The sequence below is a fragment of the Haemaphysalis longicornis genome, unplaced genomic scaffold (genome assembly GCF_048455015.1).
Source record: "Haemaphysalis longicornis isolate Haplotype H1 unplaced genomic scaffold, Haemaphysalis longicornis Haplotype H1 scaffold_3, whole genome shotgun sequence".
In the NCBI taxonomy this organism is placed as follows: Eukaryota; Metazoa; Arthropoda; class Arachnida; order Ixodida; family Ixodidae; genus Haemaphysalis; species Haemaphysalis longicornis.
The window spans coordinates 69314013-69331073 of record NW_027526335.1 but is presented as its reverse complement, the minus strand read 5'-3'; the positions used below and the strand labels follow the sequence as shown (position 1 = coordinate 69331073).

Sequence of the window (17061 nt, the reverse complement as noted above, 5' to 3'; positions counted from 1 at the left end):
TGGGTCCTCTTGCGTTTTTCCCTGGACCGTGTGAGTGGGCTATCCGCCGTCGTCGGGCTGTGCGGCGCGGAAGTTAAGCCTTTCCCATCCACAGCGCTGTCGTCGGGCAACGGGCTGGCGGCGCCAGACACTGGGGAAGCAACCCTACTGCCGCCCTTGTCTTTAAGAAGAGGGCTGATGACGCCCATGGTAACTGCGCTGTCTGGTGAACGTGCACCTAAAAAAAGAATGGAGGGGAGGAGGTGCAAATACACCATGAGATATTGCACAAAAATAAGTTCGAACTACATGCTACGGGTTTCGGACCGCAGCCAAGACGGCTGTAACGTACAGGTGTTAGCCTAAAATTTCATCATAGGGCGTAATGTACACCCTATTCCAGCGAGAATTCTGTCTATCCGTACGTATAAACTTCACAAAGTCCCACCAGCCCAATTTCATCTCGCACCCTGCACTGCCGGCTGATGCAGGAAAGCGTTGCAGACTGCTGGTTGTAAGCCCCTGCACAACAGGTCACGGATGAGATCCCTAACCAAGAAGGCTGTGCTCGTCTTATGAATATCGCTTGAGAAGAGCAATGTTACCGTAGAATATGACTAAATGAGCTAACCAACTAACCTACCGAGCCATGACATGGGCCCTCAGTTGCACGAGGGTGCGGCATGGTTAATTCAATCACGTGAGGCACGTGTGGGTTATCACGATAGTTATGAACGGGAGAAAGGGAAAATCAAAGTCACTTTCTAAACATAAACATGCTTAAAACGCGACGCTTTTTCCCATACCTGAGTCAAACTCAAAGTCGTCGTGATAGGAACAAATTAGTCTTTTTAAAGAACCAAACTTGTATTTTGCCTTCATGGCTCCGTTCTTTTTGGCCTCGTTGTGTTTATATTTATTCCTGAATACAAGTTTTCTAGTACATCCAGTCTCGGAAGAACGTGCTGCAAGCCCTGTTTTAACCAAATCCGTTTCCGCATCTATTCGTAACCCGTATTTCATTAATTGAGCATTCTAAGCACCCACTCTAGACGGGCTGTAAATCTTCGAGAGACTGTGTTCCTTCGTCTTACACCTTTAGTGATAGGATACTTCTGTGTTTCCAGTACTGTACCAGTGCAACACCATGTGAGGCTCCTCCACTACGTGATCGCGCAATGTTTTCACCACGCCGATAGTGACGACTGAGTCAATTAATTTTTCGTGATCTATAAATACCAAATATCAAGACTTCTAGTATTCCACACACGTTTTGACTACCTGGTTGGCTGCATGGCTATGATTTATTGCTCGGAAATCTCCCCATAAACCCTGCTTGCTCTTTTAGCTGCTGGAATCTGAGGTGTCGGTTAGGCGATTGTGTTAGGTACCTTTGTGAATGACTTATTTACAATGAATAGCACGCTGAGGGGCCTGTAATTTTTTGGCTGTGAGATTACAAATTTTGTGGATTTGGAATAGGTTCGTGTTTTTCTAAGCCAGCGGCACCTTTGAAATCTGTAAGCCCTGTATGAATATTCCGGCGAGTTTAGTTACAACGACGACTCCACCATGGTGTAATAGATAGGCTGTTATTCCGTCATCAGCTTGTGATGTACCTCTTTTCCTATCTTTGAGCGCTTTTTAAACTTTATCTGCTGTTATGTTTAGAGCTTGTTCTGCTGGTCAAATCTTTTCAAAACTGTTTTATCAGCTGTCGCCAGAAGCGAACAAGCCTCTGTAAAATTATTCAATACTTCAAATATACAATTAATCTATTTAGTTTGATGTAATATTTCCCTTTTTCATCCTTGAGTGCGTACATGGTGTCAGTGTCAATGGCTAGTCTCTTTCTTGTTTATTTCAAATATCCTCTGCTTTTTATGATTCTTTTACTCTTGCTTGTTGTAGACGCAAATGTCTGCAAGAAGCTAATTTCGAGAACGAAAACTACTCACTCATTTTTTTGCAGTTGCTATCATACTTTTGTGTTCTTCAATGGGTGTCTTCGTTTTGTAAGCTATAACCTCTGCTATAACTTAACTGTTTTTTTCCTACACGTTTCTTTCCCCTTGCAGCCACTGCTGACAGTGGGTTTGTCATCGTCAGGTTGCCATTCCGAATGTCAATGCCATCTTCTCTCGTCAAGACCCGGCTCTTTCTAGTGACTCCTACATATTTCGAAGACTAGGCAGTCAAATCATTTAGCAGGGAGCCGAAGAACGTACACTCACAGCCGTGCAACAAGAAATAGTGAAGGTTGAGAAAAGCCGGAGTCAGACATCGTTCAAGTTGTCGTGGTAAACGCATGCTTGCGGTCGATGGTTGCTTGGTATCGGTTGAAAGAAAAAAACAGCAAACAGCCCTTCGCGCTGTTCTCTGTTGCAAGAGCGCTCGGTAGCTGCTTCTGAATGAAAAGATAGAAGGTTTGTCTACCTAGACAAACGCATTTTCGAGGCGAAGAACAGAGTGAATAAGGTGGGACATTAAGCTAATGCGCACAAAAAAAAAAAAAACGATTTGTTTAAACGTTGTACTGTTATATGGGTTAAGCGCCAAAAAAAAAAAAAAAAAACGTTATGCTGAAAACTTATAATAACCAAGACTTAAAATTAGACAGTAGGCTTGACAACGTCAAACAAGGGCAGTGTTGGCCAACAGGCCAGGTAAAAGAACCTGTTCGAGATCGTGTTTACGAATTCACCGCTACTCCCATGAATGTGCCATCAAAATGTCTGCTGTTGGACGCAAAGCTTGATTGATTCGATTGATTTGCGCGGTTTAACACGCCGACGTTACACAGACGATGGGGCGCACCGTAGTGGATGGCTCCGGATTAAGTTTTACTACCTGGGGATCTTTAACGTGTGCCGAAATCTCGAACACATGGGTGTTTTCGCTTTTCGCCTCCGTCAGAAAAGCGGACGCTGTGACCGGGAACCCGCGTCCTTGGTCTCAGCAGCACAATGGACGCAAAGCGACGAATTAAGAATTCTGTGACGCTGTACCTCTGACGCTCAACCGTTACAGGTCGGAATAAAATACGTACGAGCAAGTAAACGGTTTCACAAGCTACACTCTAAGCCCGTGTAGATCGTCTTCCCCATAGTGCTCTAGAACGACCAATTAAAGTGTCCAAGTGTGCATATTTGGCGAATGTCGAAACCCAATGCATTATTTGACTAAAAAATTGCATGTTCGCAAGGACAACACGCGAGGCGTGCGAGCTGTTTTGCACTGTACGGGTTCGGTCTTAGCTTCTTGATGCCGAGGTCGGTGGTTCGAGACCGGCTCTTGCCTGGGTTTTTTTCGCTTTTTCCCACCTTTAATCGAAGTATAATTTTTGTATTAGGTTAGTTTTTGGTGTTTTAAATGATTGCTTTGGGCTCGTTAGGTCATGTTATGTTAGGCTAGGTTGATTTAGGATACCTTACTTTACGTCACGTAGATCGATGTAGTGCCAGATGAAACGCCGGTCGACGTCGATATAGTGGAGTGCTGATAGTACCGTCCGACGGCACTCTAGGCACAGCCTTCATTCAAATTGAATTCTCAGCCACTTCATTCGCCCAATTTGCGCGCCAGGCCACTTCAATTGGTCATTTTGGAGCATTGCGGTGAAGATGCCCTACCCGGACGGCTTAGAGCATACGCCATTGGCCAGAAATGTTGGGCTTGTAAGGGGCGAGCGTGAGAGAGAACACGCACCCCGGCTGACGCCAGTCAGTTCCTACACCCTGCCAATATGCTGTGATTTCGAATTAAAGACGACGCAGCGTCGCTTGCCACCACACCAACTTTAAAAACGTTGCTTGCCACGTACCTGACGGCTTGCGTTTTTTCTCCGACAGCTGTGAGAGCTAGTGCTCAGTCAGGCACAGCAACACAAATCGGTGCTAGTTGTCAAAAGGAGGGGCCGAGAGGGCCCGGATGGGAGCGTTTAGAAGCAGCGAATGGACTCCCGTCAATAATTCAACAGTAGATTAGTAGGTACTGCTTTGAACAGAACACTAAGGGCTCAGGTTCTGGGAGACACTGGAACTTGGTTGGTTGGCAATTGCTTCCAGGAGAAGGGCTCATACCCACTCAGGGGAATTGGCCAGTAAATGTGGGCTAGCTTAGAGAAAAAGTGGGCTCGGGATTAAAAGAAATATGAAGAATACACTTGAACTACGCGTCTGGGGAAAACATTGAATGTAAACGGGAATAAAAAAAGATAATAAGTAGACGGCCCGAAAATGAGGTACGGCATGAGAGAGAACATACCAACTGAAAAATCAACGCTAATTAATAAGGAAAGGATAGAAAGAAGGGGAGTCGTCAAAAGTACGTAAAGAAATAGAGCAAGAAGATACGGCAGTGAAGGAGAGGCAGTGAGCGGGAAGGCAGTGAGTGCAGGCGCTGGCACGTTTTATAGAGAAGCCCGCCATGGCGGTCTATAGCGTCCAGCACGGTAGACGGCGAGATTCAAAATTGAATCAGTGTACAGCGCGGCAAAGAACCCCGCGGCAAAAAACTCAGGACTTTTGCCCCGAATGATAATATTAGAGGAACAGACAATGGGTGGACCAATTGATTAAAAGTGTTTTCCAAATACAAATATCTTTCTATTATAGAGGTTGGTTGGTTGGTTGGTGCCAACAAATCATCGGGCGCGTACCGTTTCTGGGGGACTGGCCAAGTCAGCTTTGGTAAAAAGGTTAAGCATTGAAACTAAGGGTACAATAGAACTGTGGAGAATCTGGGGGCCGTGATGTTAATAATTTTGAAAACCCAAGAAAATCGAAGTAACTATAACATATTGAAGCAAAAACCGATACTACACGTACCAGAAAAGGAAGTACGAGATGTGTTTTATTAACAGGGTAGACGACCTGATTCTGAAGGGTGCGACAAACACCCTCGTGGAAGAATCCTAAACCCGATGCCCCAGATGACAGTAAATTCGAAACAGACAAGGAAAGACCCAGGCGCCGGAGGGGAACCTCCATGAATCGATTTCGGAGAGAGGATAACCGCCGCCAAGACAGCAGGAAAAGTTCAATTGTCTCGTCGTCCTGACAAAAATCGCATATGGCCGAAGCCGCTATGCGTGTGCTCGGTGAAGGTATATAGCCAGCACACCAGGAGGTTCTTCTTCTTCATGATGATCATCATCATCTTATTCTTCTTGTTCTGCCGAATCACTCAAGCGATCCCGTAAGGGCACGCTCATGAAAATAATAATGCTTCGTATAATAACGTTCGTCTGTTTGTGTGCCCCCTTTACCACACACACAAATCAAGTTTTCGTCTGGACGAACCCGACATGCATAAAAACGGGTTGAAAAATGTAAAAAATACTACGGTTGACGATAGCATCAGCCAATCGTGTGATCCGGTTGGCAGTTTGTGTAATTTGTATCGTTTTTTTTGTTCCTTGCGTTTTTGAGGAGTACGCATCTACGAGGGCAGACGTCTCGTGCATTCTCGCGTTTTCACTGAGCACAGAAGAAAACGAAGCCGGAGCAGATTACTGGGCCGTTTACCACACAGCTGAGATTTTTAAGCCCCGTCCAAGACAGGCCCAACGATGTCGTCTGCCCTCAACCCCCAAGTCACCTGTAAGACCAGTATCCTCGCTGTTGTGGAAATATTTCACGCTAACTGCTCTCGGTTTGTATTTCAGATCAGCCCAGCACGTCGAGGTAGGTTGTCGCAAGACTCATGACACTTCCTTGCTGATAAGCTTAATAACAGACGCCTGGCAGCATTCATTTCAAAATGGAAGCTGAGCTAGGCATTTACGTGCCTAAAAATGCGCATTTCGTGGTTTTTAGCGAAGTTTTAGCTGACCGTTTAGCTGCTCCGCTCTGATAGCAAGCGGAAGCGCCATTGCGCATGCGTGGCTCGTTTGGCCGCGCACGGCATTGGCTTCGGTTGCTGTTGTGTCGCGAGCGGGGATCGAAGACAAGGGCCCGGCGCTGGAGCTGGCGCAAAGTACGCTAGCACACCAGACCACGGCACTAGCAAGGAGTGCGAGCCCGATCCGCTTGGGCCCAACAATCGACTCAACCGACAAGCACAAACGGCCGTTTATTTCCGATGACCCACGACGACACGCATGCACACGTGACTGGCTAATTCCAATCATGTGTGTCGTTCGACAACGACATCTATCAAGCACTTTACAACACAGAGGTTCACCTATTACACATACGCTCAGGAGGAGGGCGCCACTGTCCTACACCACAGTTGCGCTGGTACAGGAGCGGACCGTCAAAAATGGTCAGGTAAAAGTCTCGATTAGCAATTTTGGGCAACGTGGACTGAAGCCGTTTAGATTCGGGCGTAAATTTTACAAAGACGGATTCCCGAGCAACTCAAGAAGACATTCTTATTCTGCATTGATGCACCCTACTTTGCTGTCTAGATCGAGTGCACTGCGCCGGCTTTACTCTCGTGCGGAATATTTTCTGGACATATTTTACTTACGTTTCCATGTCCCTTCATTTTATCCTGATGACTGCTAAACTCGCGTACCGTTTGTAATAAATTACGCGTAATTATAGAATAATATAATTGCGCAATAAATTGTATCCAAGTGAATTGCCCTTTCGTGAAACATCAGCTTAAGCTGACATATACATTTATTTATTGCGATGGATATCCCATTTATTGTCTCGTACCGTGGGAGTGACTGCTGTCGATCTCAATGGGTGAAATGAAATTCACTGTAGAATAGGGCACGTGAGTTTTGTCGATTTATTTAGGGGCGAGAGAGAAGAGGAAGGGAAGTAGCGGAACGAACTCGCACTACAGGATTGCTTTCCCGTAAGGATATGGTTATCTATATTTGTGGATGGCTGTGACGTATATCACATTGATTAAATTATCCAAAGCCAAAGCATGCTTCGCCTTCAAAGACAGTCGTCGGGTTGGAATATTGCCGGCAACTTTTAAGAGCTGGGTAGGGCGAACAATATCCGCCCATCACACCAAAAGTCCCGAAGCCTCACGAAAAAAAAAGGGCTTATGGAGATTCCGGGAATCGAACCCGGGTCCGGCAACCTAATCATTGGCCCACGCCAAAGGCCCGAGGGGTACAGGGTCAGCAGCGGCAGGGAACAATAACAAGCGCAGCCTATCGGAAAGAAAGAAAAAAAAAACTGTGGTTGATTCCTCCGTCATAGGAATCGGTAAAACACGAAAGTGAACTGTGCAGCGAAATCTGCAGCTGAGGATGATTTGCGGGTCGGCGGCTGTCTTGTGGCTGTGCTTTGCGAGCGACGTCCTGCTGGCGGGATGCTTCGGCAAAGGTGTACTGGCGCCATTTCCGTGACGGATACGACGTCAGTGACATCTTGATGTACACCGGCATAAAACACTTTCGTGTTAAAATATAAAACCCGAAAACGAACAACCCTAAATAGTATAACGTACTGTTTAGTACTAAAGGTTGCTTCAACGCAAGAAGACCCTGTGTGCAGGGGTGCACCCTTTACAGGCCGCTTGCTTCGTTGTACTGGCGTCACTTCCGTGACTGATATGACGTAAGTAATATTGTCACGTGGCCAAAGACGGCGCAGTTGTCTTCGAGGAAAACACGTTTATTGGAGCGAACTTGTGCTCCCCTAACAACTAAAAAGAGTATAGAGGCGACGAAGCAGCGGTCAACAAACTGACTTGCGCAGGCGAGTGTAGTCGAAAAAAATCCCGCGGCGTCTGCTCCACCGGCTTTTATCTTTCGGTGCGAGTGTTTCTGGAACCGTCGATTCACATCCAGAACATTGTAGATCACAGAAGATTATTCTGGGCTAGCGACGTTAGGGCGAAACAGTCTGCTTATCGGAATGAGACAGCCCGTGTGGCCTAAAAATAAAGAATGGAGCACGCGCTTCGCATGGGACACAGATAACAGAGCCGGGCGTGGCCGGGCATTAAAAACAAACAATAAATAAACAAACCCGTACATGGTTCGCGGCAATATCTTCGTGAATCTCGGAATAAGACAGTTTCGTGTTATTAAAAAAAAAAGCTCTTCGCGTGGTCGGGATTGATCCTGGGTACCTTATGTTATGAAGCCGGCGTCTATCCGCATCAGCTATCATCGCATTTCGGGCACATAGCATCAAGGTTACTAGAATAGCTTTGCATAGCATTTACTTTGGGTTCGTAGCGCTGGCGCTCCTTTTGGAGTTGGCCGCGGTTCCCAGCGCGTGCTCACGGAATCCATTTTGCGAGAGATGGGAAAGCCTTTGACGAAACGATCCGGGCCTTCCTCTCATGGAGAACTTTCAGCGGCAAGTTCGGAAGAACATGTGGGGTGCAAAAGCCGGGTCTCTGACGAGAGGACGGGGGCCGCCAGCTCAGCTGTTTATCCAGCCTTGCTCTACTGGGACAAGCTGCGCCAATTTTTAATTATTTTAAGCTAGCCTTTGTTGAGAATATGACCTATAAAATGAACAAGCTCGTAGCACGTGCTGTACAGCTCTCGTGCCACCTCTACGCAGCATCACCTCCCAGTCCGGGGACACGAGGATCATCATCGTCCTCACCTGGTCGTCTTTCATCCTCTCGGCTCTCATTTTCATCCTGGTCTACGCCGGAAATGCCCTTAAACAAGGTACACCTCAGAGATACGCCGAGATATGCGGCCCATTCCTTCTGCAGCCCGTTTTTTTCGTGAGAGTTAATCTAACTGTTTGAATAGCAGATATAAATAGCATAAAATGACTACAGGATTCAGATTAAAACGATAGTGAAGGACGCATTGGATGAATGGGCAGGATGTATGACCGTATGTTTGCTTCTTGATTTGCAACAATCAACCATATGCTGCAATTTTGCCTGCCTAAATCTTAGCATTTTGCATATTTCGGAGCTCAAAAGTGTGATATGTTACCGTTTTTATAGTTTAATGAAACATTGTAGTAACATGCGAATTTGAATTTCTCTATCGGTAAACTTCCCTGTAGAAAAATGAAAGGTAGAAAAAACTGCTGCTGTAGAAAAGGGGCTGTCGTAAGCGTTGAGTTTTGCTGCACTTCATGCGGGACCGGTGAGGGTTAAGCGTTGCTTAATACTCCGCGTTGATTCGGATGATCGTACATACATGTTTCCTTTTCAGACTTCATGAGGCCTCCAAGTAAGTACATGGACAATTTTTTGTTGCTCTTGAAATACAAAATGTGTTGGCATTATGTCTATTGCCGACTGCCCAGGAATGCAACAAGTGAATTCTGGTAGTGTTACGAGCAAGCCGGTTGCTAAAACTAATATTATAGATAAAATAAGGAAGGGCATATTATAAGTAGCTCGGGACTGACGCTCAATATGACGGCGAGGAAATTACGAGCAGTACGAAAATACGTTCTTGCAGCGGCAGTAAATTCACAAAATGCCGTACACAATTTCATGGTGTCTATGGGATTCTTAATAATTTTGCGCTTCCAGATATTCAAAGTGAAAAAAAAAAACATTACTAATATATGCATCTTGTAGCATATTTTCACTCAGAGAGGAAGAAAATATTGTTACTAAGTTTTCAGAACGCCCAATGGCATTGAGTGATGTCATTTGGTGTTCTTGTCATTAATGTTTTATATCATTCTTGTAATTATAATGTCATTGCCATTATCTTGTCGTCATTATACCTCACAAAGGAGGTATAATGACGAGTCCTAGAGGGAGCGGGGGCATCCGTTTATTGTTTTTGTGAATATAAATGTGTTGCCTTCGTAAAGACAGCGCGTGGGACGTTACCTCTAATTTAACGCTAGTAACGTAATTAGAGCGTGGAGCTTATTTCATATCATGCCGTGACAGAACACTTTTTTTACGGTATTATTACAGCTGTTGCGCATATTCGAATATTGCAGCAATTAAAGCCAATATTACTGCTATTTTCCTTGCTTTCCTTTATTTTCTTTATATTCCTCGCCCTATTCGTGTTAAATCATGTGGTTCACACGGCTGGCACGTTTACATTGAAAGACATAATACGTTTTTACACACTCCACCCCACCCACCCTACATTTTAGGAGAAAATCGTACGTTTACTGTAAAACATCTTCAATTTCTTATCAGAAGTCACGTTTCTACACCTCATTTCATACCACACATGATCTTTGCCTGGCCTTTTACATCAGCCACCCTCAGTGTCTGTGATTTTAGTTTTGTTCTTGCTTATCGATTTTACTAGTTTCCTTTGCATCCTTGATAGGTAACTCATTTTGGCACTCTTTGTCACAGTTGGCCTTGCGCCATTAAAATACAACAATCAAAAAGTCAGTCTAAAAGCGGTTCTCACGTGAACACACCCGTTAAGTGGCACTGCGTATGCACAATATATGTGGCACGTACGTTCGTACTTTCGAACTGCACCTACCGTGGTGCGTACACGAGCGAACGCGCATACACACGGGCATGCAAATGTTACACATGGGAGTGCGCACGTGCTTGGGAGTTTGCGCATGTGGATGTACTTATACACATGTGTGCTCGTGAGTGCCCACGTCGGTGTGTGTGCGCGTATGCATAAACGTGTGTACGTACACACACACACGAGCATGCACACGCACGTACGAACGTGTTGATATGCGCCTGCGCGTACAGATGTTACGTACACCAACGGCAACGCGAAGAGCGCCCACCACAAGTAACCGCACTGTTGTAGTTACCGACTCTTCTGAAAAAAAAAAGCAATATTTTTTGTCACTTCTTTTACACACAGAAAATAACGAGACGCAGATCTACCAGCTGTACGGGGTGTACTCGGAAGGTGAGTGGTGCCATCTACGGAGAAGATAACCGAATATTGTCACGCATAGCCCATACCACTCGTCCATTTTGTGCCCACAACGAAGGTAGTAGATTTGGCAGTCTACTCAGTCTTTTTAGAGTATACTGTTTGCGAACCTGGATTTTAAGAAGTAAGCTGGAATTAGAGCGCGAAGGTATAGTATATAGTAGAGGAGATTGAGATACGTGAATATATCCCATAGGACCATTTAGGGATGCAAAGGCAATGTGAAATGTCTGCACGTGTGCGTTTTGCAGAACCAGTGTAGCCTAAATTGTTAACACTGACTTTTAAGGGGGAAGAATTCAGCACCGGAAGTTATGTACTTTCCCCTTTGCAGCTGGGACCATGAACCGGAAGCGCGAGATGCAGACGGGCCCTTGCGCCGACATCAACGAGCAGAAGTTCCTGGCGTACTTCGACTACGAGCTGAACCTGTGCTCGCGCTTCATGGGAGACCCGCGCTACTGCCTCGTCGGCGACAACCGCTTCGAGACCAGGGACGACTGCAGGCGGGCCTGCATTTCGCCAGGTGTGCAGCGATTCCGCTATGTAAAGAAGAAAGGCGGAACACTTTTACGCCACCTAAAGTAGCCCCAATAAGCTCTGTAACGTTCATCGACAGGGTGGAATGTTCGGAACATTATTTTTGGAAAGCAAGTTCACAAACCGGCATGTTTTGAATAAACATTATGATTTATGAGGACCTTCTCGTCACATAAAACGATGCGAAGCTATAAGGACGAGAACAAAGAAAGGCAGAAAATATTACCCGTGTTCGTCTGCCTAACTTCGTCCTCAGCCTTTACTCTGTTTTATGTCACCATTCACTACGTTCAATCAACTCTCGCCCAGGCTACCTTGTTCCTTTTCCGTTCTTGGCTCAGAATCACGACATCCAGGCTGTTGTGGGATGGGGCCGTTCTCGTGTAGATTACAAACATGAAGACTGACCTGTACTTTCACATGGCCGCGGAGATTGGTAGTAAACATTTTGTCACATTTGAACAACAGGCTACTCTCTGCACGGTCATATTTAAGGGCCACCGTGAACCCTCATCGCACACAAGGACAGCAACAAACGCCCTAAAGTTTCCATAAAGTTAACTCAGGAGTGGTGTATGAAATCATAACAATGCCCGAGGTAAATTGACACCGTACTGCCACGATCCCGTCCAAGTACCGCCGATCAGGAATTTCGGGATCGACGGAGAACCGCGCTGAGAATCGCCAGGACACTAAATACGCCAGAGGGCCGCCTCCCGGCAACGGAATACAAAGGTTCTGTCCTGGCTTGCTCCTGAGCTTTATGCCGTTTTATATGCGAAGGATATTTTGACGATTCCTAGCTTTCCGGCTGAAATTCTTTCATCGTCACTTCTTTGAAGCCGACTTTCCATCACGGGTAGCGCATACGGTTGGTAGACATACCAGAGAGAACAGAAGTATGTAGGCTATTGAATTGCTCAATTACTTGTGTTGGTGAGAAGTGGCATACGTGTTGTAGTTTGGTGAAGCAAAGGAAACGCCTGACATGCTTGAGGCATGCATTAGTGCATTGCAGAGGTCAGAAGTTTCCTGTAAATGTAGTTACACGTTGTAGAAGAAAACCTCGTTTCTTTACGAAGTCGACATTACTAACTCCGTGCACTGTATCCCCTAAGACAGCTCCCGAACTCCATCATGGAGTTTCTCGGCTTTTTATTCAGACCGTTGCCTGTTTATCCGACAAAACTTTGGGTATAATAAACTCTCTGTAGCGACCTGGCTGGGAGTTTATGAAAAATTAAGGTTAAAACAGCTGTCAGAAGTCTGTGGGAGGGGCCTTTGTTATGCAGTGAGCATAAATAGGCCGCTGATTATTGTAATTATCAAGGTGAGGGAACAGCCTAAAGCGTAATACAAGAGCACATGGGGTTAATGCAGTGCGCACACCGGGAGAAAGTAGTTTCCTATCACACACACGCATTGACGCCAATACCAACTTATTGATTATTGACACACACACACACACACACACACACACACACACACACACACACACACACACACACACACACACACACACACACACACACACACACACACACGCACACGCACACGCACACGCACACGCGCGCACGCGCACGCACGCGCACACACGCACACACACACACACACGCACACGCACACGCACGCGCACACACACACACACACACACACACACGCACACACGCACACACGCACACACGCGCACGCACACGCGCACGCACGCACGCACACACGCACGCACGCACGCGCGCGCAGCAGCGAGGTATTTACGCGCGCACACAGCGAGATATTTACAACAGCCCGAACTGCTAGTGGTAGATGCAACTTACGAGTTACGGTGCTTTACACACACACACACACACACGAGTTACACACACACGAGTTATATACACACACACACGCACGCACACACACATACGCACACACGCGTATGTGCGTATGTCTCTCTCTCTCTCTCTCTCTCTCTCTCTCTCTCTCTCTCTCTCTCTCTCTCTCTCTCTCTCTCTCTCTCTCAAGTGCGCACCGAATCACCCTGCGCTTAGCCGGCGTGCACCAACCCTGCTATCGTAATGAAATCGCAGTTACTTCGCGACTCAAGCGTTCCCAGCGGAGCACTGGAGCACTTGCAGCGAGGAATTTACAGCAGCCCGAACTGCTAGCAGTAGATGCAACTTACGAGTTACGGTGCTTTCCGGCAGGCCCATAGAATATGGATCGCCTCTTTCCGGGATAGAAAATCGAATGGAGCGCGCGTGGCCAGGATGCTGATGCTGCTTGCGCGTGACCTCAGAAGTTTAGTAACCCCTGCCAAGATGGCGCCACCTGCTTTCTGGGAGAGAGCTCTGACTACGCGCGCCTTTTGACCAGTCGTGCGACTTAACAGCTGGTCCTCGCGATAGGTTGCGCGGGCCACATCCTCTGCATATGGCATGAACGGGGAAAAGAACATTCGTTACCATGGCGAAAAATAACAAAAATGAACAAAAAATTCGCATTTTATGCTGGAAGGTTTTGGCTTTCTTGTTACCGGGGTGCTTTGCCAAAGGTTTTTAGTGCCTTCGCTTAGCATGATAACGTGGTCGTAATCCATTCATCAGCCAGTGGCAACTTAAGCGTAGATCGGGACTATAATTTTAACAGGGGAGTTGTTACTGGCGGTAAGTTCGCGTTGCAGGAAAAATACCAAGACAATGGCGAGCGCTCGTGAGCGCGGGCCTCGCAGCGACCGCCGAGTTCCCGGCTCACGCAGTGGCTTTAGCAAAAACAAAATAAGTAAATAAAAAACTACAGCGCTGTCGTCAAGCGATACCGCGCATGTAAAAAAAAAAAAAGAACAGCGCTAATGCTACAGTTGAAAAGACGCCCTGCTTAAGAAATGTCAGCGAAGCCGCCGCATTCTCTAGAAATAACTGGAAAAATGGCCACGAGTGTGCCACTCCTTCCCGAGATGACTTGCAGATCCCGCCACCGCTGCCTCGAGTCGATGACGAAGAGCTGGCAGAAATCTACAACGCTTGGGATAGCTTTGCATCTACTACACGCCGCGAACAAGACGACGAGCTCTTCGATGCATATGCCGACGATTACAACTCCGCAACTATGCAAATAAACAAAGAGGCTAAAACTTAACTATGTGTCCGACAATGCTCACCTACAACAACTCCGCCTAAAGTCCTGCGCGTGAGTGCAGGCTTCCCTGAATTTTTTTTCCTGCTTAATCGGCCCCAAGCGTCAATGGGTGTTGGGATGGAATTCAAGCGTACTTTATGACGTGGCGGATTAATCGGTCGTTATGCCATAATGAGGACTGGCAGGGCACATTACTGCCCCTCGGAGGAGCTAGCGCGTAATTGAGGATTTCAATTAATATTTAAATGCGTCGAAAAGTCCCCAATGAAATTTCAGGGACACGAATTCTTTGCCCAAGCAATCACAGCAAGGCCTTTCACTATCTGCGGCTTACTGGTTAAGCCATTGGGCTCCTATGCAGAAGGCGGCGGGTTCGATTCTCATCCACGAAGTATAATAAACTTAAAATACAGAAACACGAGTGTAATCGAAATTTCAGCGCCCGTTAAGGAACGCCACGTGGTCAGTTAATCAGTAGCCATTATACGCGACGCCGCGCTTATCTCATTGGTTGTTTTTCGCAATGTAACTGCATACCCCCGTCATTTTCAAAGGCATAGAAAGGTATTCTGGAATCGAATAAGATGAAGTCCTTTTATGAAGAACTCGAATGGTCGAGTACCCACTTTTTTGTAATAATGCGTTACAGTACCCATGAAGACACATTGGTTAGGTATCTTTTGCGCTGCATGCAAATACATGGACACAGTGCACTGATAAAGACACGGTATAAATCATCGCATGCTTTTATATGGTTTTAAAGCCGTGCGCCTGTGCATGTTTACTTATATCTGAGTGCTTATTCTTTGAATAAAGTGCCCCTTACCATATGCGTGTACTATAGGGTATACCGTATAGTTATATGTCCGCTGATCAGACTGCTTTTGTGTCACGCATGCGAAGCCTTCCAGAAGCACCGTTGCAAAGGAGTGCACTTCGGCTTCTGCTTGGGCTCGGCCGACAAACTGTACAATGTCGTCTTCAGCAACGGCCAGTGCCGCCTCACGAAGTCCATCCTCTGTCTCCAAGGGGACAACAAGTTCCTCAACCTCGAGGAGTGCCAGAAGTTCTGCTGCAAGAGCTGTTGAGTACACCTATATTCAATGAGCAGCACAGCTACCGCGGCGGTTACCATTATCTCACGGGGATTGCACGCAAAAAATCTTGTGTAAGGTTGCTCTGACGTTGAGGATGGTTTAAAGTTAAAGGCGCATTCGCACTACGTTGCAAAAAGGAGTTATCGCTGTCGCATACGTTAATACGCCCTGGGTTAAAGGTGATGAATTTAATTCAGCAGCAACTCGCGTAGGGGTACTGAACCACGGGCGTTGGCTGTAACATCTTGCGACGATGTTACCGTTTGTTCCAACGCGAACGCATGTCACACTACAGGAGGAAAGGCGTATTCTTATCGCCACGACCACGTCATCTCCGGTGGGCGCCTTATTTAGGATATAGAAAACGTACACGATGAGAAGGGGAATCGGTTTCGTCATCTGCATGCCACGAGTTATCGGGTTCCATGTGACGCATTGCTTGCTTATCGATAGCGACACTGGGGCTCTCGTGCGCGCAGGCAACAGCGAGCACTGCCTAGCGAAGCCCAAGGAAGGCCAGTGCCTGTCTGCCGACCTGAGGTATCGGTTCTACTACGACAACCGCACCAACCAGTGCCTCGTGCACCGGGGCATCTGCCTCAAGGGTCGAAACCGCTACCGGACGCTCGAGACATGCGCCATGCACTTTCCCCTCAAGAGTGAGTGCTCTGCTCACGATAGCGGTGGGAACGTTCAATGAGCGCATGAAATACTCGTCTCTTTTTTCCGCGAGATGGGATGTAGAGAATAAAGGAGCTCGATATATGGAAATGTTGCTGAAACTGACAGCAGTGCTCTGCTATTTCTGCAATATATATATATATATAGGGGAAACACTTGCACTCTGGTTGCCATATGATCTGGTATGGGCGATGTCTGGTATGGACTCGTCTACACCGGATATAGTGGGGCACCACGTGTCTGACGCTCAAGATGACATTACCTATTGGCCAACAGCAGCGCCTGGACCTTGCGCGCAATAAGATGGCCGGTATTTGCTCGAACGCGCCAGATGTCACGTTGCAATTTGAGACATGCATTACGCCCCGCATCGCAAGGCGACATTGACCCAGATGTGCGTTCGGGTCAATACTTACCCTGAGCGCCATGGAGATGGCATCTACATTGAGGAGTCGGTTGCAGATTGCGATGAGCCGCGCGTACTTAATCCTCCTGGTATGCGTTTATATGCGCTGGCTTAGTACAGTTTTCATGCTATCTGTCCGGCTGTATATGGTTCAGCGGCACGTTTGCGCAGCATAAAAATACAGTGAAACATACATATCTGCCGACGAGGTGCTATACTGCAGCGCGAAAGCTGCAGTGCTGTTATTGTGTTGTGTTGTTATGCGGTGTTATGTGAACTCGCCCAACCACATCTTGCTCCGTGAACCCAACTGCTTGTGCTGCTATACTGTATATAAGGTGGCATGCAAAATGCGATATTGTGGGCGCATTCATGCTGTGAACTATCGAACGTGGCAGCACCGGCGATAGTTTTGGTCTATGAGCGGAGCTAGTAATCGGGCCTTCATTGTTATC

General features: G+C 46.8%; 1 protein-coding gene and 1 long non-coding RNA gene across 2 annotated transcripts in view; one reads left to right on the top strand and one right to left on the bottom strand.

Annotated features, from left to right (window-relative positions):
* LOC144175259 (uncharacterized) overlaps positions 1–17061 on the bottom strand; it is an 81965-nt gene that overhangs the window by 15561 nt on the left and 49343 nt on the right. The gene's annotated exons all lie outside the window — the stretch shown is intronic.
* Positions 10616–11396, top strand: LOC144173285 (uncharacterized). Its single transcript, XR_013323217.1, has 2 exons — positions 10616–10741; positions 11103–11396. It is a non-coding gene; the product is annotated as an uncharacterized LOC144173285 (long non-coding RNA).